Below are 8,730 nucleotides of genomic sequence, written 5' to 3' on the forward strand. Positions count from 1 at the left end.
TGGATTTTGTTAAATGCTTCTTCTTTTTCTTTTATTTGTCATCAAAAATAATTTATTCTTTTTAAAATTTTTTTATTGAGGTAACATTGGTTTATAACATTGTATAAATTTCAGGTGTACATCATTATATTTTGGTTTTTGTGTAGACTACATCATGTTCACCACCCAAAGACTAATTACCATCCATCACTGTACACATGTGGCCTCATAACCCCTTTTGCCCTCCACCCTCCTCCTCTGGTAGCCACCAATCTTATCTCTGTATCTATATGTTCATTTGTTGTTGTTGCTTTTATCTTCTATTTATGAGTGAGATCATACGGCATTTTGACTTTCTCTGTCTGACTTATTTCACTTAGTATAATACCCTCGAGGTCCATCCATGTTGTCACAAATGACAAGATTTCATCTTTTTTTTTTTGATAAGTAGTGTTCTATTGTGTATATATAACACATCTTCTTTATCTATTCATTCCTTGGTGGGCACTTAGGTTGTTTTCAACTCTTGGCTATTGTGAATAATACTGCAGTGAATACAGGGGTGCACATACCTTTACACATTTGTGTTCTCATGTTCTTTGGATAAATCCAGCAGTGAAATAGCTGGGTCATATGGTAGTTGTATTTTTAATTTGTTGAGGAATCTCCGTATTGTTTTCCATGCCGGCTGCACCAGTTTACACTCCCACCAGCAGTGTATGAGAGTTCCCTTCTCTCCACATCCTCTCCAACACTTGTTATTTCTTGTCTTGTTAATTATAGCCATTCTGACAGGTGTGAGGTGATATTTCATTGTAGTTTTGGTTTGCATTTCCCTAATAATTAGTGATGTTGAACACTTTTTCCTGTGTCTGTTGGCCATCTGTATATCTTCTTTGGAAAAATGTCTGTTCAGATCTTTTGCCCATTTGTTATTGGGTCTTTTGTCTCTTTGTTGTTCAGATGTCAAATGCTTTTTCTGCATTTATTGATATGATCATGTGATTTTTCTCTTTTAGCTTGTTGGTGTGATAGATTACATTAATTGTTTTTCAAATGTTTAGCCAGTCTTGCATACCTGGGGTAAACCCCACTTGATTGTTGTGCATAATTCTTTTTATACCTTGTTGGATTTGATTAGTTAATATTTTGTTGAGAATTTTTGCATCGATGTTCATGAGAGGTATTGATCTGTAATTTTCTTTTCTTATAATGTCTTAGTTTGGTTTGGGTATTAGGGTAATGCTGGTCTCATGAAATGAGTTAGGAAGTATTACTTCTGCTTCCGTCTTCTGAAAGAGATTGTCAAGGATTGGCATAATTTCTTCCTTAAACAGAATGCACCAATGAATCCATCTAGGTCTGGTGCTTTCTGTTTTGGAAGATCATTAATAATTGATTCAACTCTTTTAATAGGTATAGGCCTATTCAGGTCATCTATTGCCTCTTGTGTGAATTTTGGCAGATGTGTATTTCAAGGAATTTGTCCATTTCATCTAGGTTATCAAATCTGTGGGCTACCATAGTTTATTAAATCAATCTCCTATGTAGGACCTTTAGATTGTTTCCAATATTTTGTAGTTACAAATATACAGCAATGAATAACCTTATGCATATGTAGTTCTTGGAAATGTATCTTCAGGGAAAATTCCTAGAAGTGGGTAAATATATGTGTGTGTGTGTATTTAAATAAAAGTTTTTATTTAAAAATAAAAGTTTTTTTTAAAAAACAAAAGTACTATCTTGCCACAATGTTAATTCCTAAATTGGTAGTGTATTCAAAATCTGCATTTACTGAGATGTCATTCTCCCCCACCAAAAATGGAAATAATTTATTTTTTCTGAATTATAAAAGTAATGCATACTTATTGTAAGACTATCCAAACCACACATGCACACACACACACATACATATATATATATATAGTTAAGTATATGTATACTTAACTACATATATATACATTTTATATATAAACTACATATATAAATATGTATTATACATGTATAATATATACATAATACACATATAGTCCTATCAACCAATGATTATAACAATTAAATCCTGTTAACCCATGGCCCCTGGGCATAGCTGTCCTTTGAATGTAGTATTTGGACATGGGTTTTGGGAAATGTCAATCCATATTACTTTCATTTTTTCTCAGGGGAATTTCAAACTTTTCAGGAAAATATTTGTGTTTTGGGGATTTAGAAAACCCTTTCTATATGAAAGTGTAACTTATCGTAATAAGTAAAGAAATGACTGCTTGACATTTCAATAAATGTCTTGATTTTTTACAGATTGGTACCCAAGTCATGTGTAACTGGGAATTAATGGAGACTCATGTGGGTGTAGTAAGAATCCATATTAGCATCCATGACCAATCATCACACCAGTCTTCTTGAGGTATTTTTTGACTTGTGGACAATAGAACTATATCATCTCAGCTGATGTAACTGTCTTTCCTTTTTGTTCTGCTGACATTGAAATATGTGATCAACTAAATTTTTGACAAGTGCTTTTTATATAAGTGAGAATTTAACACAACAGAATTGCTTGCTTTTAAATAGAGCAAATCACATATTACTGCTGTTTTAGTTATACGTATTTTGATAGACAGCCATATAAGAAGGACATTTTTTGTGAGTTCCAGTGTTACTGAATCAAAGATTACAATTAATTCTTGTTTGTAGAAAGAGAACTTTCTAGTCCAAGTGAGGTCAGCTAAGGTCTTGGAAGCAGATGTGGAAAGAAGAGAAGTTCTAAATGTTGGCTTATTTTACAGATTTAGTAAAAATTCTGGAAATTTATTTTCTCCATGCGTTTCTTCCTTCCTTCTTTCCTTCCTTCCTTCCTTCCTTCCTTCCTTCCTTCCTTCCTTCCTTCCTTCCTTCCTTCCATCCCTCTCTCTCTGCCCCTCCCCCCTTTCTTTTTCTTCCTTCCTTCCTTCCTTTTTCTTTCTCTCTTTCTTTTACCTTTCAGGGTTTTTGTTGCCATAGTTGGAATTAAAGGAGATCGGGGTCTGTTCTTCTAGACAGTATCAGAAACAAATAAGTTTTCTGGGCAAGTAGAAGTAGATGGGTGGAGATGAATGGGATAAAGAGGTACACCTATTGATGTGCCAAGAATTCATCTTCAGCCACTAATTTAGCTAGCATTTGGTGTAAGAATGTCCATCACTGTTTGTAAATGGAATTTCTAGGAGTATGTATTTATGCTTACAGATTGGGATCTTCTTGACAGTGTAAACCCCATCTGGTTTTGGCATTTGAATTCATCTCCAAATTACATTTGGGTCCTTTGAAAACCCTCTTGCCCTAGGGAAATCTCTTTCCTTCCTCCACCTCCATGCCCACCCCTGCATCACCACTACCCCACCACTGCTCCTTGTCATCTGTTTACTTTGGGAGGGCTGGGCATGGGAATGGAAACAGGACATAAACTGAAACAGTTTTCACAAACATAAACAAGGCTGTTGGAAGAAACGACTTCCTTTTTACACAGCAGCCTTGGCAGACCACAATCACTCCCTCAATCAGTGGACTCACGCTTGAACAAACTTCCAGACAGAAACAAACCTCAGCCTTCCAATGACAGAGAATTTGTGCAATTCTGACTCGTCCTGAATCCACAGTATAAACGTAGCCAGATAACAACTAGTAAGGTACAGCACTGGACTTAGAGCTAGGCTGGTTCTGTTATCCTAACATATCATGTTTCTCAATCTGTAAATTAAAGATCCATAGGTCTAGAAGAAATCTGGAGAGGCCAGCTAGTTCATGTCTTAAGGTTCGCTCCAGTAAAGAATAATATTCCGTATCTCTAAGGGATGGACAAAGACCTTAAACAATTTTTCATATTTTTTGAAATTAAGAAAATTTGCCTAATTGGTTAGCACAGTGTCTTGTCTTTAATGTAATATCTGTCAATTTTGCTTATATAGTTTCCTAAGGAATCATCTATTCTCATTTGAGTGTTATGAGGCGGGAGTGTATGATAAGACCATGAGTTCCTAAGTTGCAGACACAAGGGTTTAAATCCTGGCTTCCTAGCTGTGTGACCTGGAGAAGCTTCCTTAAACTCTACATCTATAGATGTAGTTTTCTCATCTATAAAAGGGGGATCATTTAGTATGTGCCCCACAGAATTGTTGTGGGGATTCAATAAGTTACTAGACATAGGATGTGTACAACGGAGCATTACCCTCTCTCAATCACATAGAAAACACTCTTTTTGAACTAACCAGGCAATTGCTTCTGCTTCACGTGGGTTTAGGCTCAGGTCTCAGTGACTCAAATTTGTGGGTTGTGTCAGGTTCATCTTTGCCCTGTGATTTGGGGATTTGACTCCTATATTTCCTGCCAGGATGAGTTGGTCACATTAATAGCGTCCTCCATCATGGTTTTTGGTTGCCCTGATCTTTAATTTTGGCCTGCCTCTATTACAATCCTTATTCATTGGTTAGGACCAAGAATATTTTCAAAAGTTATGGCCACATTAGCAATTTAAGACACACACACACACACAAAAAAGGAACCATGGAGTGGTTAATCCTGTTACCCTGGGATATTGAAAAAAACCAGAAATGGGTTGGCCTCAGTGGCTTAGCTCAACTGGCCTGGCGGTAGTTTCATTTGTCCTCCATATCTGTCTGGATCTCATCTCAGAAGATGGATTCATTCTGCAGAGATTTCATCAACTATCACCTCAGATTCTGATTCAGCCTCTTCCAGGAGTTAAGAACAGAAATTTGGAGTCAAATCTTTAACTGTTGACTTCAACACTCAATTTCTTCCTTTCTTGCTGTCCATTTGAATCTGGAGCCAACTACATTTTTCTAGTCATTCAAGCTGCATATCTTGCATATTCAAGATCCTCTCATTAAATCTATTTATTCAACTAATGTTTATGGAGCTTCTATTATGTTCCAGGCATTGTTCCAGGGGTTTTGGATAGTCAGTGAACAAACTCGACAAAGATCCCTACCCTTGAGACGCTTGTATTCTAATGGGAAAGACACACAATGTATAATAGATATAACAAACAGGAAAATCAAATTATATGTTAGAAAGTGATAAGTGCTATGGAGAAGTAAAGCAGAGTAAAAAGAATCAGGACAATGGGTTGTGTGGATGTGGGGGCAGGTTGCAAAAAATACTAAACAGGGAGGTCAAGGGAGGCCTCCTTGAGAAGCTGAGATCTGAGCGAAGACTTGGAGGAGATGAGGTGTTGATCAGGCAGATGCATGGCGGAAGCTATGAAGGCGTGTGCCTGGTGTGTTCAAGGAGCAGTAGGAAGCCAGCATGGCTGTTAGGAAAAATTCCTTGTCCTCTCAGACCTCTCATAACCATTTCCTGTGATCAATTCAAAAAGTGATCAAATTTTTTTCTTTTTGTTGGGTTTAATATGTACTCTGAGTCGCCCTGTCTCAGAATAAAATCTCCTTGTAGGCAGAGACAATAATGAGTGGGGCATATCAAGTCCTAGTTAGCAGTAAGCCCGAGTATAACTCTGCATTGTACCCTCTATTCACATTATAGTGTTAAGATTAGCCATATGGAATTGCCATTCTTGTAACTCAAAAACTGCTAAACATTAACAATTTTGTATGGTTTAAACTATATCCCAATTTGGTAACGTTAAAATAACATGGAGTGTGTTGATTTCCAGAGATTTACTTTGAAATTGTCATATTTTCATGTAGTCTTTCATCATGGAGTTATAATTGTTCTCTTTATGAAACATTTTTCACTTTACACTATGTACCAAACACTTTCACATATCTCCTCATTTAGTTCCACAATCTTGTGATATAGTTATGATTATTCCCTGTTCACACATAACAAATCTGATAAGAATAGGATTTGAATTATTTACTCAAGATCACAAAGTTACTAGAATGGTGAGCCAGGATTGGACTCCATGTATTCGACTCCAATTTTAGTGCTCATTCTATTTTACCACAATCACAGTCTATTATTATCTACTACTACTTCAAGATATTGAAGGATATAATAATTTCAAAACTCAGGTCTTGCTTTCAGGGAGCTGATGATGCAGCTATGGCAATGTTTTCTAAGGTGAGTTCTGTGGAATCCTCTTCTCCAGGTGTGATGGTTAATTTTATGTGTTAACTTGCCTGAGTCTAATTAAGGATGTTTCTGTAAAGGTATTTTTAATCCCTTTAAAACTGTGGATTTTGAGAAAAGCAGATTGCTCTCCATAATGTGGGTGTACCTCATCCTATCAGTCAAAGGTCTGAACAGAACAAAAGGCTGACCTCCTCAAGAAAGAGGGAATTCTCCAGAAGACTGCCTTCAGACCTCATCTGCAACATCAGCTCTTCAGACTTGAACTGCATATTGACTCCTCCCTAGGTCTCCAGCGTGTCAACACACTCTGAAGATTTTGGACTTACCAGCCTCCATAATTGCATGAGCCAATTCCTTAAAATAAATAAATAAATAATCTTTTATATTTTATATAGAATATATATTTACATATATATTCTGAGTCTGTATCTCTGGAGAACCCTGACTAATAGACCTGGGATGCTCCATTACAAAAGGGTCTATACGTTTAGGAAGCACTAAGCAATATTATGTCCTTTGGAAATGTATACAGTGCACGTTAGTATATCAAAGGCTCCAAGGATTTCTTTTAGTTAAAAAAAATTTTTTTTACTGTAATTAAAAATAAAAGGTACCAGCAACCTTTGCATATAGTTGTGGTGTTCTAAAGAATACACTTTCACAAATGTGGAGCAACAGAGCCAATTTGTCCAAACTAGTACCACATGGAAGGACCTGCCAAGTGCTTTAGGGAAAGCACGGGGTAGAGGAAGTGCAGCACAGTGGGTAAAGGCGGGGCTCCTGTGCCATAACTGAGTGAACTCTGTGTGGTTCCTTTTCATCAACAAAGTGAGATAATTTAATGCATGTTGTGAGGATTAAGTGAGATAACACATGAAACGTGCTCAGGAAAGTGAAAAGTGCTGTTCTTGTGATCTGTTACTTGCTCCAAAAATTACCTTGAACCCATGGATCTCAATGTGAAAGCACTTAGACTAGCCTTAAAAATTAGATTGCAGAAAAATAATGCATTTTATTGAAAATATAAAGCAATCTGCAAATTTTTAAATTCTTTGAACCACCATGCATGGTACTATTATTAAACACATTGATTCAGATGCATTGTTGGCTGGAGTCTTAGTGAAAGGCTGGCTGATGGATCTTCATTTCGTATCTTAACTTCAGAACTTCTGTTGACACCATTGCTCTTAAAAGTAATTTTAAGTGCATATATTGTTCACAATTATTTATTTAGATGCTTATGAATGATTTGAGAGTGGGAACCTTTTCTCATTCCTCTTTGTACCAGTAACTACCAGTGTGTCTGACTGAGGATGGGCTCAGTAAATGCGAAGTAAACTTCTCTGGGCCCATTTCAGCTTGTGGTAGGAAAGTGCTAAGAGCTTTGGCTCTACCGGACTATGCTTAGAGAAACTTTAGATGTAAGGATGCAATAAATTTATCCTGCCTTATACTTAAATCTGAGTGAGAACAAATTCTGCTCAATTTTAATCTTTTTTCTTTTCTTTAGCTGTCCAGGTAGAGTGCCTGTAGTTTACAAGACACATAGACAACAGACTAAAAAATTTTAACTCATAACTAACTATACTATAATTCAGATGTGCAGAGGAGTCACCATATGCTGGTTGACAGGGAAAAAATTTAACCAAAATCTAGTCCTGTTTAAAGCCTAGCATGACCTTATAATGTAAGCATCTTTTTGGGTAGTGTTCATACACTCTAGGAAGAAAAAATTTAGTTCTCATATAGCTTCTCTCATCTTTTTCTCTCTTAGATGGTGTCCAGGTGTAAAAGAAGAAAAAGTGGATTTTTGTGACCTTGTGGTGCTGAGGGCAAGAGTTTCTTGGCCTCCTGTTGTCCATGAGTGTGCGCTGGCTGGTATTTTCTGGACTGAGAGGAAAAATCTTCTCTTCCTTGTCATGGAATTGCCCTATTGGTCTCTGATGGTGAAATCCACCAGTAGCGAACTCAAGGCCCATCCATTCGGCTTAGGGACCTCAGCCTCTGAGCCTCTCACCATATCTTCCCTCTATCCAACTGGCCCCTAAATCCAATCCCATCCCCTACTGTGGATTTCTTCTTCCACACAAGCTGGCTCTGAACTTAGGATCCATGCTGCAGGAAAATTGAATAGCTCAGGAAAGCTAACTTCAGGGGCTCCCTCTGCCTACCGCTCTGCTCAGTGTGGGCCCTATGTTGGTTCAGGGCAGTTTCCTCTCCAAGTTCAAAATGCAAGACCACCTACCCTGTCCCCCATAAGTTATTTCCACATGAACTGAACACATTTTGGGCTGTAGCCCAGAGAGGTAAAAACTGATACACATATCTGAGTGCTTCTGCTACTCTTTCTTTCTTATCCTTCTTTCCACAGTCCATTGAGGCCAAAAAGGAACAGCCTTTTCTCCTTCTGGACCTTCTCCAATGAAAACTGAATGTTTAGGGAGTCAAGTTAGTCCATGGATATGTTCAAGGGGAGATAAAGAAATTTAGATAATCATTTCCCCAAATAACGAATTATCATAAAGGACTAGTGTCTTTATGCAAAATCATGTTTTTGAATATCAAAACACCAGTCTTTCTTTTGGTATTTGACAAAAGAATGCAAAACATATTCATTTCCCGCATTTCACCCTTATCCACATCTGGGCAAGTCAGGATTAA

The sequence above is a fragment of the Ceratotherium simum genome, chromosome 19 (genome assembly GCF_057802395.1).
Source record: "Ceratotherium simum simum isolate JZ-2026a chromosome 19, ASM5780239v1, whole genome shotgun sequence".
In the NCBI taxonomy this organism is placed as follows: Eukaryota; Metazoa; Chordata; class Mammalia; order Perissodactyla; family Rhinocerotidae; genus Ceratotherium; species Ceratotherium simum.